Here is a 17,000-nt window from a genome sequence, read left to right on the forward strand (position 1 = left end):
CAACTTCAGATATGGAATGTCCCAGCCGGCTGGCACCCATGCCATGCCTCATTTGGGCTCTGATAATTCATGTTGCCTTACCGTGAGCACACTGGCCCGTGTTCAACCTCACAACTTATACAGGCATGGGCGTTCCAAGCCATTTCCTGAGGGAACGTCCTTCACAACTCGATTCACATACTGGTATCCCATGACTTTTGCATGCAGGACTTTTTTGTCCAGTAAAACGTGAGACAGCTGATCGCAGCCCAAACGGACCCAGTTATAGTCAATGAGGGCCATATGGCGCATTTCGGTTCCGTCATAAGACAGATCTGTTCCACCACCGGATTCCCTTTTGTCTTCCCATAACGGAGCAGGAAAATGGAACCCTTGAAAGCAACCTAACAGACCTATGGGGAGGTGGGCCGGGCGCAGTGCACTGAGCTCCCGCCCCCTCTCCGCCCCTTGCCATTATTTGCAATGGGAGGGGCTGGCAGAACTTAGCCCAACCCTCCCATTGCAAACAGTGGCGAAGGGGCAGAGAGAGAGCAAAGAGGGGGTAGGAGCTCAGTGCACTGCTCCCGGCCCACCTCCTCCCCCTGCAGAAGGGGACACTGTATATCAGCCGGGCGTGATAACCCGGCCGATATACGGTCGTCTGAATAAGCCCTTATAGTGCCCTACTTCTACTGAAATTAGGCGATAAGTAAATCGGACATGGACGCAGCTATACTGAACAGTATTAACTTGGCTATACACATCGGCCGAACACACCGAATTTGGATGATCATCTAATGAGTAATGGGGCCTCCCAACAGTAGATGTCATGGGAGATAAGGATTTTCACATGCTCAATATTTTAGTCTTCACGGAGATGAGCCGCAACCAGACTGCAGTACCAAAGTGGGCCACTGCAATACAGACAGAACTATCTGCTTCCAGCACAGATTGAACTGGCAGCAGGGCTCTGAATCCGCTGATTGGGGGAGATCCCAAGCGGTGGACCCCCTGAAAATAGGTCACCAAAAGTAAAAGTCCGGAACAACCCTATAAGCTCACATGGTAGAAAGAGTATATAGTCAGTTTATACAAAAATTACAATGCATGACTGAATGGCCAAGCTAGTGGAATACAAGGCAAGGGCAATTCACCTTAGAGTCCAAGAGTATTCCTTATACATTCCATACAGTCACCTTGACGTATTTTTGTGCACAAAACACTTGAAAATCTGTCGTGCCAGCCATAAAAAAAAATGAAATCACTTAATTTATATATACCCTGTTTCCCTGAAAATAAGACATACCCTGAAAATAAGACATGGCATGATTTTCCAGAATTTTTGAGGATGCAAAATGATTTTTCAGGATTTTTGAGGATGCTTGAAATATAAGCCCTACTCCAAAGTTAAGCCCTGCTAACAGTTGATTATAAAAGTCAATTTAAACAGTGTCCAGGCATCTATACATGTAAAAAAGTTAAACCTTTTTGAAACAAAAATTAATATAAGACACTGTCTTATTTTCGGGGAAACAGTATTTCCACCTGTATGTGTGACCATGTGTGCCAGCTGTTTGTGAAGCCTTCATATAATCATATTGGTACTCCACATTCTTGGAGTCAGCAGGCACATGACCCTTGGAGCAATATAAACACCTGTATCCACCGCAAACCCTCCTATGGAGACGCTAGTTGGGCATAAATGTAGAGTAACTGAAATGCGCAGGAAAAAAAACAACATTTTTACTGCATATTGCACCTGAAAATATGCCCATATGAAGAGGCCCTTACAGGACAGCCCAAGCTCACACAAAAGTCAGATTTATTTTATTTTTTTTTTAAGGTTTTTGTCCAAAGATAGGTTTGAAATGGGGAAAAAAAAAATAGAACAAAAGATTAAAACCTGAAATATTTTCTGAAGACTTGCTTCATATTGTGAGGTCTAGACTGATGACCTTGAATATGAATCCCATGACGAGCACCCTTTGACTTACAGCCAAGAAACAATAGGGCTACATTTACTGAATAGTAATGCAGGGCATTGTAATAGCTGAAGTGGAGCAAACCTTGAGACCGGTCTTCAAGAATAAGAGGAGGGGGGGGGGGGGGGGGGGGGGGGGGGAGTTTATTCAACTCTGGCAAAGTGGAAATCTTACTTGTTTCTAACTTTTCCAATGAGGTCTACACTACAAGGTCTAGAGGACTAGTTGTGCTGGAGTGATAAGAGGCACCACTTTTGTTACTTTGGGCTTTCTAGGATTTGACTTCGTTTTTTTTTTCCATGCAAGTACTAATTAAAGGGGTTGTCCCGCGCCGAAACAGGTTTTTTGTTTTTTTTTAACCCCCCCCCCCCCCGTTCGGCGCGAGACACCCCGATGCAGGGGTTAAAAAAACAAACCGGAGAGTGCTTACCTGAATCCCGGCGTCTTCATACTCACCTGCTGAAGATGGCCGCCGGGGTCTGCTCCCTCCGTGGACCGCAGCTCTTCTGTGCGATCCATTGCCGATTCCAGCCTCCTGATTGGCTGGAATCGGCACGTGACGGGGCGGAGCTACACGGAGCCGGCATTCTGCACGAGCGGCCCCATTGAAGACAGCAGAAGACCCGGACTGCGCAAGCGCGGCTAATTTGGCCATCGGAGGCCGAAAATTAGTCGGCACCATGGAGACGAGGACGCCAGCAACGGAGCAGGTAAGTATAAAACTTTTGATAACTTCTGTATGGCTCATATTTAATGCACAATGTATATTACAAAGTGCATTAATATGGCCATACAGAAGTGTATAGACCCACTTGCTGCCGCGGGACAACCCCTTTAATACTGCCCGGACTCGGAGGAAGCCTGCGAGTCTGACTCCACCGACATACTCAGGGATGACTGATGATCCGTGGCGAGTAGGTAAGGTAGTGGGAGTCATGTATTTCTCTACACGTTCTCGGCAGCGACTAGATAGTTTTATATGGAAACACTGGGTGAAATCCTAGAATGATACATACTCTTGAGCATAGCATCTCCCCTCTAGAGGCCAGCGGCCCAATACGGGATCAAGAAGTTATTGGCGAAATTAAGGCTCGTTTCACATAAACATCGGAGGTAAAAATGGATTTGGTGATTTGCCGGCCGCGAGTGGAGAATTGCAAGGATTCTCCGCTCGTGGACAGGGGGTGGGGTTATCGCCGCAGGGAACGCAATTCAAACTCGCCCATGGATAGGCAGCCTTATTCCACGTTCTTGTGCAAGTCTGAATGAACCCTTGAAGTGGCTTCCTAGTTTCAAGACCAAAGTTTCTCCCGATGCAAACGGTGGCCTAGTATCTGCAGTTCTTTGCCATAAGCTTTGATCCGCCAATTCTGGTTCCCATTTTTTTGTCATACAAGCCATCTGACGCAACCTTCAGACTGCCTGATCCCTACAGTGCACAGGTAGGGCTTGGATGGTTTCACATCAGCATCAGAACCTCCATCACAGATGCGGCTGAGAAGACCACAGGAGTGCCGCTTGCATCACTTTTTGTTTCGTCCAAAAGTCGGACGGATTTCTAGTCAATGAAGTCTGTCCGATGCCGTTCAGTTCCATCCCCAAATTGAGCAGTTAGGTGGAATCCCCGGCGCAGGTATGAAACCAACCTTAGGCCACCTGCACATGGGAAGATTTGCATTGCGGAGTCCGCTGCGGGTGTCCGTCTCCGTACTCCACAGCAAATACCGCCCCATAGCTTGCTATGGCAAATCCCGATGTCATCTCCACAAGTGGAAATGGTTTACGATTTTCTGCTCGCAGGGAAGAAGTTACAGCATGCTGCGATTCTGCGCGGGCTATGCACAGACGACTTCTATCGAAGTCAACGGAACAAGTTGGCCCGGCGGCACTTCCGAAGTATTGCGGGATCTGTGTCATGGCCTATCGCTGGCGGATACTGCGCAGTGTGACGGAGCGCCGGCCGGCACATACGCAGTGCTGACAGAAGACACGGCACAGGTACGGAGGAGTAGCCAGGTCGAACTCCGCTGCAGGAATCCTGCATGCAGGGTCCGACCCACCCGTGTGCAGGAGGCCTCAGACTACAAATGCACTATACCTGCTCACATGATCAGGGGCGGTGCATAATGTGCATTAGGAAATTAGAAAAGTGCAGGAGCCATCTTGGACAGCTGAAACCAGACCTAGAACTGATGTATCAGAGGGGCAGCAGCAGAACAACAATGGCAGGTAAGTTACCGCCCAGCCAATCTGGTCCTGGGCCAGAATCTTGTATGAAAACTGGAAGGTCACTTTAACTGAGCATATAGTGTTAAGGCAGCAGAAATGCAGTCCTAAGCTCTCGCTCACGACCTGAAGGTTGTGAGTTCAATCCCTGCATGGTTCAGGTAGCTGGCTCAGCCTTGAGGTTGGTAAAATGAGCACCCAGCTTGGTGGGGTGAGGGTGTAATATATAAATTACCTGAAAGCGCTGTGGAATAAGTTGGCGCTGTACAAATGACAAGACAAATATGCAGGTATTCATATTCACGGCAGCAGGCAGCCATGTTGAAAGTGGTGAGAAATTGAAAGCAATACATCACAGACTTGGAAGGTTGTCTTGCAAAGTAATTAAACTTTATTTACACGAAGCAAACCCTTGAGTCATTTGATAAGGACTGCTTAATAGGATATATACAGCCATTCAGCTCGCACCTACTAAATAGGGATTTCAGGCATCCCGTCTGAGATTAATCAGGCCTGCAGCTAAGGCAGCGATCTAAGGGGAAAGTCTCATAGTACTCAAACCACATTGTCCCCGTATCCGTATCGGAAATAGTTATTAGACTTCTCTAGAAATTAATTTAGGTGCCTATTTGCATGCATTCCCCTTAAGGCAGATCGCTCTCCTTGCAGAGTCCATAAACACACTTATCTCAAGTGGTTCCACATGAAATTGTCCTTAACATGTGTTTGCTAGAGATTGGAAAATTAAATTGTTGAGGCAGGGTGCAATATGGATGAGAACATCCCCGGCATAAAGCAACTAGCGGATCGTCACTAAATACCAAAAATGGGGGGGGGGGGGGGGGGTGGAGACTTCGAACTGGTGTTCATAGCTGGAGCTTTTGAGGATCAGGTGATTATTGGAGTCACAAGCGGTGGGCTACCACCGTTAAACTATTGATTACTTATCCCGAAGTCAGATGATCAACAGTAAAATGTCTGGTAAAACCCTTGAAGGGCGCTTTCGGCTGTGTGGAATCTCATTTCCTGCTCCCCGCCTCTGGAACCGAACAGCATCGGCAAACCCCCACCCCATTGACTATAAGGGGGGGGGGATGCCTGCTTCCGCAACTGAATCAAAGCATATGGATTTGATTTGCGGACGACACACACCCTCAACTGCGCATGTGCGACAGCTGGCGCTTCCACACACATTCGCAGTGCAGAAAAAAAGAAGACCCAACAGGTAAGCAGAGTCCTCTGCTGCGGGCTCCCGCATGCAGAATCCGATCGGCCCGTGGACATGAGATCTTACTATAATATTTCTCAGATTACTGTATATACTAGAGTATAAACAGAGTTCTTCAGCACATTTTTTGTGCTGAAAAAGACCCTTGGCTTATACTCGAGTCAGGTAACAAAAAAAACGCAATACTCACCTCCCAGCGGGCATCTGTGTCCCTAGCGCGATGCTGTGCCCGTCGGGGGCGGCAATCTGCTTCAGACGTCTCCCTGCTATCATCTCCCTGGCTCGGTTTTGAATTCCCCCGCCGTCAGCACTGTGTGAGGAAGCTCTGTGATTGGATCGAGCGCCAGCCAATCACAGCTGGGGCTCGATCCAATCACGGAGCTTCCTCACACAGTGCTGATGGCGGGAGAATTCAAAACTGAGCAGGGAGAAAGTCTGAAGCAGCTTGCCGCACCGAGCCAGGAAGAGCATCGCGTCAGGGACACAGTCACCCGCTGGAAGAAGAGTATTGGGTTTTGTTTTACCTAGTATATACTGGAGTATAGCTCAGCTTATACTCAAGTCAATAAGTTTCCCCAGTTTTTTGTGGTAAAACCCATTGACTCGGCTTACACGGTAGTTTCTTCAAAGCCCTATTAAAAAATGTGCCTAGCTTTCCGGATTCTCTGACGGGCCCCACCACTCGTATGCTCTACAGAACCCTGCTGGAGCAGCCAGTCTCCCGCTGTAGAGCCCCCGCAGGCACAGCTATGAAGCACACCGCATATATCTTCTCTATAGTCTATTGGATGGGGAAATATAGCATAGTATAGTCTTTCCTTTTTTTTTTTTAAAGCGGAGGTCCTGCCCAGCCGAGCAGTATGAGCGCTGAACGGCTAATTCCTTAGAATTAATGGCTTCCTTCCTACCGGAGGAAGTGGTGATGGCAAAATCGATAGAGGAGTTTAAAAGGGGACTTGATGTCTTTCTGAAGAAGGATATTACAGGATATAAATATTAGGTTAAGGGTCAATCCGGGTATACAGGCAGGTAGGAAATATTAGGGGTTGATCCAGGGAACAGTCTGATTGCCACTAGGGAGTCGGGAAGGAATTTTTCCCCCAAAAGGGCTAATTGGCTTCTGGCCTTGGGGTTTTTTGCCTTCCTCTGGATCAACACAGTAGGATAGACAGGCTGGACTAGATGGACAATGTCTTCATTCGGCCTTACATACTATGTTACTATGTTATGTTACAGTGAAATTAAAGGTTACTGCATGTTGGTTTCCACTTGTCTAGGACGTCCAGCTTTTCAACAATGGGAAAACAATGCAGAGTCAGTAAATTTACACAATAAGCATTCAGAGATTATATGACTCTAAGATATATGGGGCCCAGCGATATATGGGGCATGCAGTATGTGCCGGGCTCATCGCGTCTGATAGGGTTAGATCTGTTGAGATCTATGGAAGTCCAACTTGTTGCACTAAATGCGTATCCATCAATTTAGTACAGACACTAAACCTAATATATGTAGCATACATCACAACCTACTCTATCACATGGCCAAAGACATTTAACCCCTTAAGGACACGGCCTATTTTGGCGTTGAGGACCAAACGATTTTTGGTATTTTCTCATCTCCGTTTTTCAAAAGCCATAACTTTTTTATTTTTCCGTCGACGTGGCCGTATAAGGGCTTGTTTTTTTGCGTGGCGAACTGTAGTTTTTAGTGGTACCATTTTGGGGTACACACGTTTTGCTTTTTTAAACACTTTTATTGTGTTTTTTGGGAGGCAAAATGCTAAAAATTAGCATTTTGCCTCAGTTTTTTAGCATTTTTTTAAACGCTTTTTGCCGTGCAGGATAAAAACCGTGTTCAATTTATTGTACACGTCGTTACGGACGCATCGATACCAAATATGTGGTATATACCAAGTATCTGGCGTCATGTTGCCATAGCAACTAGCCGGGCTATCGCGCTGGAGTCAGAGGGCGCGTGCTCCCTCTGTGAACCCTTTCCCTGCCGCGATCTACTTAGATATCTTGTATCCAAGCAAGAGGTGGTACAACAGGGTACTAGAGCCTTCATGCCCGCCCATATCACATCTTGTATCCAAGCTAGAGGCGGTACAACAGGGTACTAGAGCCTCCATGCCTGCCTGTATCACATCTTGTATCCAAGCTAGAGGTGGTACAACAGGGTACTATAGCCTCCATGCCCGCCCATATCACATCTTGTATCCAAGCTAGAGGCGGTACAACAGCCTCCATGCCTGCCCGTATCCAATCTTGTATTCAAGCTGGAGGCAGTATAGCAGGATCCTGAAGCCTCCATGCCTGCCCATATCACATCTTGTATCCAAGTTAGAGGTGGTACAACAGGGCACCAGAGTGCCAGGTGTGAGCTGTATGAGGCCACTTTGACATAGTCCTTAGGCCTCATGTCCACAGGGAAAATCAGGCCCGCTCCGGATTCTCCATAGAGAATCCGTAGCGGGTCCCTCCTGCCCCGCGGACATGAGGCATAAAAAGAATAAACTGACCTCTCGTCCGCTCCGTATCTTCCCTTCGCCGCGGCGTCATCTTCTCTCCGTCGTGGCCGGATCTTCTTTCTTCGGTGGATGCGCAGGGCACGTCGGTTGCGTGCCCCGCGCATGCGCCGTCCCGAAGAAAAGAAGATCCGGCCGCGAGGAGAGAAGATCAAGCCGCGGCGAAGGGAAGATCCAGAGCAGGTGAGTATATTCTGATTTTAGGTCTCCCGCGGATCCGGACGGCTTCCATAGGCTTCAATAGAAGCCTGCAGGAGCCGTCCCCGCGGGAGACCCGCACGAAAATGGAGCATGGTCCAGATTTTTTCATGCTCCATTTTTTTATAAAATCCCTTTTATTGACCTTCCGTGGGTATTTATCTACCCCGTGGGTGGTCAATGCATCCCTATGGGGTGCGGATCCGCGGGCAGAAGAGTTAAAATCCGCTGCGGATTTCAATTCTTCTTTTGCCCGTGGACATGAGGCCTTAAACTTGTTCTGTCCCTTTAGAGGGGCAGAAAATTAACCCATTCATATAAATATGCGATTTTTCACTCAGGTCAATGGCCAGAGTTTGAAGAAAACAAATAAATAAATTTGCTGCAAATCCGGTAGTGTTCGTTTCTGTCCAGAGAGCAAGTGATAGGGATCGTTTTAAGGTGGGGATCACTTTTTTCTGACAAAATCATCCTCCATCACTACTTACATCAGAAGATACCGCTAGGAGGGCATTACTCCGTTCACAGTCCGCCTACAATCTGGATTCGTGATGTTCTGATGATCGCAGTGATCACACAGACCGCGGCCTCACGGTGTAGCAGGACAAAACACTACAGTTGTGGCCAAAAACTCGGAGTCAGACGCACATTTTGGTTTTCACATGGTTTGCCCATTCAGTGTTTTTTAGATCTTTTAGTCAGAGGTCTCTAAAAGTTCAATTATAAGAATTTCTTAGGTTTTTAAACGTTTGACCAAAATACATCAAGTTTAGGCAAAGACAATATTAACAGAGTGGACCTTTTTTTTTCTCCTTTTTTAGACTTGTGCAATTTACTCTTGCATGCTGATTATCAGCTTCTGGGCCAAATCCTGATGGCAACCCGTTCTTCCTAATCAGTGCTTGGCGTTTGGGAGCCGCCGGCCCCCGGAGGGCAGTTGGGAGACGCCGCCGGCCCCCGGAGGGCAGTTGGGAGACGCCGCCGGCCCCCGGAGGGCAGTTGGGAGACGCCGCCGGCCCCCGGAGGGCAGTTGGGAGACGCCGCCGGCCCCCGGAGGGCAGTTGGGAGACGCCGCCGGCCCCCGGAGGGCAGTCGGATATCATTCTTTATTCGTGGCAGGTTCTTAGGCAAGATGGTGAGTGAGCCCACTGCCTTGGATGAAAAGAATCAGCACACATGAATAATCTCAGGATGCTTTACTGTTGGCATGAAACAAGACTCATGGTAGCGATCACCTTTTGTTCTCCGGACAATCATTAATGCGGATGTCCCAAACAGTCTGAAGGGGGCTTCATCAGAAAAAAATAACTTTACCGCAGCCTTCTGCTGAATGCCAGTCTGTCCTTGGTATTTTTCTTGGAGAGAAGACTTCGTTGCTGCCCTTCTTGACACCCGTCCAGTCTATAGAGCTTTCGCCTCACTATGTGTGTAGATACACTGACAGAGCTGGGGCTGAAATAGCTTATGGGCTATAAGTAAGTGATCCACCGAGTCCGGGCATATAAGTGTTATACTTACCTCCCCCATCATTCCCCCGGTTTGAGTGCATTGAGCAATGCTGCCAAGTAGTCCGCCCATTATAAAATTAGAACAGGAAGACTACTTAGCACGCCGCTCAATGCACTGAGCAACGGCTTCCAGCAGGGACACCAGGGGAAGGTAAGTAGAACTCTTACATCTTCAGACTCAGTGGGTCACTTACTACTAGCCAATAATCTTACAGTGCTAAAAGTACGTCACAGATTCCCTTTAATGCCACTGTAAAACCACAAGGAGCAAATTTTTGTGAAAAGCAAAATTTGTGTCAAAACTTTTGGCCACAACTGTAAATCCAAAGCCCAAGTTTTCATCTTTTAGATTCATAGACCGGTTCTAAAGCCCACCACAAGCGTGAACAATGGAGGTCTAGTTTTTTAATGGATCACATGTCGACATACAAAGATGGAGATTTATCACAAGAAGAAGGATTTCTCTAGGGCAAAGTGAGAAAAATGTATTCGCTCTACATGTACTTTACGCAGATCAGTCAAAACCGATGGGGCTCCATACTGATTATTCGTTAAAGGGAGTTATCGTCACTTGGCCATTATAAAATTTATGGAGGACCATATAAGAAAAAGTAGCACCGACAGAAACGGCCAAGCCAAAAACCAGAAGCTGCTATCTGTGTATGGTCATTCTGGCTTTGGCTCACAATTCCCAGTCATTGTTAGAAAGCTTGTTTAAAAAAAGTCTCACATTGACTTGCTAATAGGTGGCGCTGCTGCAGAGGTATTGTTCCATCTTCCCATTTGCGCCCTTATTGATGGGACACCGATGACACCGCTTAGCAACGCTCTACTAATGTCTTTACAGAGGAGATCCTTTGAAGTAAGATGGCAAAATTGTTCAGGTGATCAACAATCAATCATCGGGCTTCACACGTGGGGAAATCATTGTGGACATTCCGCAACGGAATACCAGCAGCGGAAAATCCACGGTGACCAAATCCTCACCTAAACGGTGTAGATTTGGCCACGTTTTTTTCGTTGCGGATCGGCAGTAGAATTTAACCCCCGTATTGCAAGTAGGGTCAGAACCTGCAGCATTTTTCAAAAAACACTGCGGATTGGTTGCAAAAATTTTCTGCACCTTGCGAAAGCGATTTTTTTTAAAAGCCGCTTCTTCTGTAAATGCTGCAGTGACTCCGCCAGAAGAAACTCCACCGCATTTCTGCCACGTGTGAAGGCGGCCTTAAAACAATCACAGATTAACTATATAGCAAGTCTATTTATACTTTTACTTTGACATGCCGCAACCATCACCTGGCCACCATCCGAGCATTCAGTAGACTGCTCATACGAAGCGGTTTACATTAGCGTCGGCAGCACATCTCCGTTTTCATGAGGGAGACGGCCTGCCGACCAGCATTAACTTTTAGACCCACTTTAACCCTTTCCAATCCAATTTGTATCCTGGTTTTCCTAGGGGGCTTACTCTTTTTCTGCCGTTATACAACGGCGCTATCTGCTGGCTAAAGCCAGTACTGCATGAGGTGAAACGTTGAATAGGCTCCGACAGCAGAGAGGCTGGCAATATACAGTAAGAGAACCCCGACGGATGTCTTCCAATATCAGAGCTGTACAGCCTTAAATCATAATGTCTTCACAGGTCAGACAGTGGATTGGAAAGGGTTAAACAAATGAGTGTTTTATCATATAATCACTGGGCACAGACCTCCAGCCCCAAATCAGCGACAAGAAGCAACATCCGATAACAGAGATCTGTATATACACGGTTCGGCAGGTACTCTGTACCCCCCGAGGGCACAACATTTAGCGGTCCTGGTAGGACAACCAGCTCTTACAAGAGCAAGAAAGAAAGGAGTGATGAAAAGGGTTGTCGTAGACAGTTAGTTTACAGCATTGCCCCAGAGGCAACCTGACCCTACACGCCGCCATCCCTTGTAAAACTCTTCTGCTGCAACTTTATTCTACAGGGACTTCTTGGAAATCAGACTCCGACGACTAAAGGCGGCTTGTTTTCCAACAAGTATTTACCATATGACAGGCACAAAATACATATATGGCAGCAGCGGCGGAAAAACCACAACTAGACATGGAGGCGATTTAGGTGTTTCCGATGGATGGATAAGGACATAGCCACCGCTGGGCTGTGTTGTTCAGCCACAGCTTATGCACAAGTACCCCGTTTCCTCGAAAATAAGACCTACCCCTAAAATAAGGGTTTTCCGGAGGCTTGAAATATAAGCCTTAGCTGCATTATATTTAAAAAAATTATATATATTTATTACTTAGCAGGCATGGTCTAGGTCCTCCTGTTGGTCTCCGGAGCTCCAGCACGCTTGCTGCAGTCCTCGGCCGCCCACAGAAGATTGCTTTCTGGTTACGGGATTCATAAATCTCGCCTCCAGGAAGTGATGGCTCTGATTAGTGCTCGAGCGCTGCTCAGCCAATCAATGCAGAGCTCGATAAGCCAATCACAGCCATTGCGTTGTGGAGGCGGGATTTATGAATTTGCCAATCAATGCCATGGTTCAGCTAATTCATAAGTCCTGCCTCCACAATGTGATGGCTCTGATTGGGTCACAGAGCGCTGCATTGATTGGTTGAGCAGTGTACCGAGAACCAATCAGAGGCATCGCTTGCTGAAGGCGGGATTTATGAATGCTGTAACCAGGAAGCGATCTTCTGTGGGCGGCCGAGGACTGCAGCAAGCGTGCTGGAACTCTAGAGAGCAGCGGGAGGGACCAGGATCGAGCCTGCTAAGTATAATAAGACATCCCCTTAAAATAAGACCTAGTGCCTCATTTGGGGCAAACATTTATATATCACAGGGTCTTATTTTCAGGGTAACACGGTAATACATCCAAGGGACGAGATTCTGGTTGGTATATAAACTTACGTTATACAGTAATGAGCGCAGAACTCCGTTACCCCATGCATGTCCTACTTTTCTATGGGATTTAAACAAAAATACCCCCTTATTGTGATGCCCACGGCTGCACCGCCGGTACAAGTAAACAACCGGGTGAGAATTCCCACTGTCCGGGTTTTTTCCACGTCGTTCAGTATTTTGCAGAGAAGGTTAATATAATTGCAAGTGATAATTACAGATTTTATCTCCTGCTTCGCCTTATCTTCATACAGAAATCTAGTCAGCAGCCTCACACATCACGTAGCGTGCGGTACATTACGTGCCGCCAGCGTTTACGCCATTTCCCCACTGACGAATCGGTACGAGACCACAGCAAGCCGCGTTCTTCTACGTCAGCAGAGGATACCGCAGCAATATAGATGGCAATCCCATAGAAGTCAACCTTCACATGGGCAGAAGCGCCATTTGGCCGTGGAAACACAGTGTTCGCACAGCTGAAACGCGCAGACCCCCGTGTATTTCGGCTGCTGGAAGGGGAGGGTTCATTTGCATGTGCACTGCGCACATCCGTGTATAGGTGCAAGATTGTGCCTATATGCCCCAAGAACAGGCAGGTTCTCAGCGTATTCGCAGAGTATCTGTGCAAACCCATTGCTCTCAACGGTCTCTTACACGGCGCAGAAAATATAGCGAATGAACCCACTGAAATCAAAGGGGGCCGTGCGAGTCCGGCCTTAGAGAAAACGTAAAGCAGAGTAGCCAATGTGACCTTATAAGCCGCGCGTATGAAGCGGAAAAATCTACTCGTCTAAGGGCTCCTGCCCACTGGCGATATCGCCGTAAGAAAATCGCGGCAAGCGAAAAAAAAAAAAAAGCGCGACACGATAGGACATGCCGCGATTTTTTTCTCGCACGAGGAAAGCATTGAAGAAAAAAAAAAAAATAAAAAATCACTGCTTTCTTAATTCTGCGTTTTCACTCACTTTCGCGTCGCTTAAGGAGCATGTGATTTTTTTCGCCAGTGTGAAGGCGCCCCAATATGTAAATTTCGATGCGGGTCTACCACGAATCACCCATCAGCAGAGAAGGACAACACTGAGCCAGCCGCCGCTCACCTCCGCGGTCTTCACCCCTCTAATTAGTACAGTGCCACTTGTCACCTCTGCATCACCTGATCAGCGGAGTGGCACTCGCTAGAGGCTGCCCGGGCGAAGAGGCGAGAGGGAACGCAGCTGATTTTGAGTCAAAATCCGCACTAATGGTGTCTTTTGTGGGAATGCTGCGCACTTTGCCATGGAAAATCCACGCCACTTCCGTTACGTGTAACCATACCCAAGGGGTCTGCAGGGCATCTATTGGGGCATCTATTATGTTTTTGAGGTACGCCATGTGACCATCTGCCCCCCCAAGGTCATTGTCTACAACAATCATACGAAGGAAATCCTTTTTAGACAATTATTTAATATCTGCCCACCGTCCGTGCCGAGCAGGGGATGTGCGCCGCCACACAACGCCCGACCCTTACTGCAGGTCCATCATCCATCACGTGCTCCGTATACATTACCAGAAAGGCCATTTTTGACCCAAAACGGAAATCACAGGAACTAGCAGTGTCACGTGACCCATCCAACCTCCACAATCAATACAGCTCGGACAATACCCAATGCCATGCCAAGCAGGTCTGTACACAAAGGGTTAAAATCCCGGAGCAACATTACCAATCCATCATCCATCTATAGTAATAACTGCAGTATATAGAGTATTGCAGTTTGTTCTCCATGCAGATCCCTTCCCCCTGTCTGCACCCTCCTCTGTACCGCGCTGCAGACTACGTCGGTGCCATCTGAATACCCGCTTCTACATCACATTCTGACTCTTTTCACGCCCGATTTAGCTAAAAAACACGGAACTAAAATCTATTTCCGGAGAGCGGCGCCGGCCGCGCATCGCACAACAAAGAGCAGGCAAAAGTTGATCTGGAGGCACAATTATCGTACCAGCGATGCCATCTGGCACTGTAATAGGATTCCCCATGCCAGTCTGTAGTAGGTGGGCGCAGGGGGTTCGCAGAACACTTCTCTAAGGGGGCTTCTTTTCCATGTAGCGATTTATTGCTCGCACGCGCGAATGATGTCAGAGTCCGCTCGTTCAGCCCAGGCAGATAAATCATTCGCCAAGTCATCGCCATTCGCCGTATCGGTGCACGAAAACGACTGAACGGTCGGTATTTAGACGGATCGGCGAACGAGCAGCGATGAATTTCAAGCTTGCATGAAATTAATAATAAGCGAATAAATTATCGTTGGCTGCGTTCACACTGAAGGATTAGCGGTCAAATCCGAACAATCAGCGCTTTTTTTTTTTGGCGCCCGTCTAAACGTGCCTTTATTGGAAATTAAAATGACCCTGTTAAAGGGACCTTGGCTGCAGCAGCGTCTACTGATACGCCTGCGTTAGGGCGCAATTCAGGGTTTTTACGTCCCCCTACTCCGTTTTCGGAGGAGAGAAACAAACAAAAACGGATACATTTTTTTTTAACCCAATGATTTCAATTGAGTTAAAAAAAATAAATAAATGAAAAGGCTTTCATTTTTTTTTGGAAGGAAAAAAAAAAAAAATTGCGCTGTTCCCCTGCAGTACCCTGACAAATCGCAAACAAACCGAAGCCTGTTCGCTTTCCGTTTTTTTGGAAACCCCATTGATATCAATGGGGCACAAAAAAAGAATAAAAATTAAGAATGGATGTTTTTATTTTACCTTCTCCAAAAACGGATCAGAGAGGCGTAAACCGCAACGCAGGCGCGATATTGGTTTTATTACTAATATTCATCGACACCTTCCGGCATGCAAAGGAAGGTCTGGCGCCGCTCATCCTGAGCCTCCTGATGCATAAATCCAAAGCAGAACTGCCCAAATGAATGAGCCCCTCGGTGCAGATATACCATGAAGGGGTGCAATGCCACCTATTAGGGAGGGGGCTGTGGGCGACAACTCTGCGGGCACTGCAATAATGGCATTAGTGGTTGGCATTTCTACAAATCCAATGGGGCAATGCTCTGCAGGACAATGGTGGTGGGGGGACCGGAGTGACAATGCAGAAGCTGCAGTGGCCAGCATGGATGCCCGGTGCCAGGGCCTGTGCCTCCAGGGATGGCAGCACTCACCTCTGCCCAGGATGGAGCCCGGCTCCCGGCTTCCTCCTCCTACAATGCAGTGCCCCTCCCGGATAAATCCACTAATACAGAAGAGAGGAAAACAATGCGACCATCCAAGTGCCAAGGCGAGGAGAGCGAGGAAGGGGCTGCGGAGCCCGGGTGTGCCCGCCGATCAGTGCCAGCCCTCTGCCCCCGTCCATCAGTGCTGCCCGTCCCGGCCGGCGCCCCCAGCCCGGCCACTCAGGAGTTGTTGCTGTTGCCAGCAGCTGCTGGTGGCCATTTTTAATCTGTATTCCTCCTCCCTCTTCCTGAGTCTCTTCCCTCCCTCCCCCTCCCGAGTGATGACAGTGCCTGGCTCCTCTCTCCCCCGCCTCGTTCCACAGGAGGTGCCCAGGCCTGGGTGCCGGCAGACGGGCTGACCCTCCCTGCACCGGCCGTCCTGCATGGTGTGACAGGGGCTCCATGTATCCCTGCACCTGGGCTCCAGAGCAGGGAATGTACTGGGAGCACCACCATGGTGTGACAGGAGGCTCCATGCATCCCTGCACCCAGCCGTCCTGGGCTCCAGAGCAGGGAATGTACTGGGAACCCCACCATGGTGTGACAGGAGGCTCCATGCATCCCTGCAGCGGCCATCCTGGGCTCCAGAGCAGGGAATGTACTGGGAACCCCACCATGGTGTGACAGGGGCTCCATGCATCCCTGCATCGGCTGTCCTGGGCTCCAGAGCAGGGAATGTACTGGGAACCCCATCATGGTGTAACAGGAGGCTCCATGTATCCCTGCACCTGGGCTCCAGAGCAGGGAATGTACTGGGAACCCCACCATGGTGTGACAGGAGGCTCCATGCATCCCTGCAGTGGCCGTCCTGGGCCCCAGAGCAGGGAATTTACTGGGAACCCCACCATGGTGGAATCCCTGCATCGGCCGTCCTGGGCTCCAGAGCAGGGAATGTACTGGGAGCACCACCATGGTGTGACAGGGGCTCCATGCATCCCTGCACCTGGCCGTCCTGGGCTCCAGAGCAGGGAATGTACTGGGAGCACCACCATGGTGTGACAGGAGGCTCCATGCATCCCTGCAGCAGCCGTCCTGGGCTCCAGAGCAGGGAATGTACTGGGAACCCCACCATGGTGTGACAGGAGGCTCCATGTATCCCTGCAGCGGCCGTCCTGGGCTCCAGAGCAGGGAATGTACTGGGAGCACCACCATGGTGTGACAGGAGGCTCCATGCATCCCTGCAGCCAGCCGTCCTGGGCCCCAGAGCAGGGAATGTACTGGGAGCACCACCATGGTGTGACAGGAGGCCCTCTGCATCCCTGCAG

The 17,000-nt window shown here is 48.7% G+C and overlaps 1 protein-coding gene across 2 annotated transcripts in view; it reads right to left on the bottom strand.

The window, feature by feature from the left end:
* WDFY3 (WD repeat and FYVE domain containing 3) overlaps positions 1-15,948 on the bottom strand; it is a 279,283-nt gene extending 263,335 nt beyond the window's left edge. For both annotated transcript variants that reach the window (XM_066574359.1, XM_066574358.1), the window contains exon 1: positions 15,685-15,948. The gene's annotated coding sequence lies outside the window, so the exon portion shown is untranslated. The remainder of the gene's footprint in view (positions 1-15,684) is intronic.
* Between the last annotated feature and the right edge of the window lie 1,052 nt (positions 15,949-17,000).

The sequence above is a fragment of the Eleutherodactylus coqui genome, chromosome 7 (assembly GCF_035609145.1).
Source record: "Eleutherodactylus coqui strain aEleCoq1 chromosome 7, aEleCoq1.hap1, whole genome shotgun sequence".
Lineage (NCBI taxonomy): Eukaryota > Metazoa > Chordata > Amphibia > Anura > Eleutherodactylidae > Eleutherodactylus > Eleutherodactylus coqui.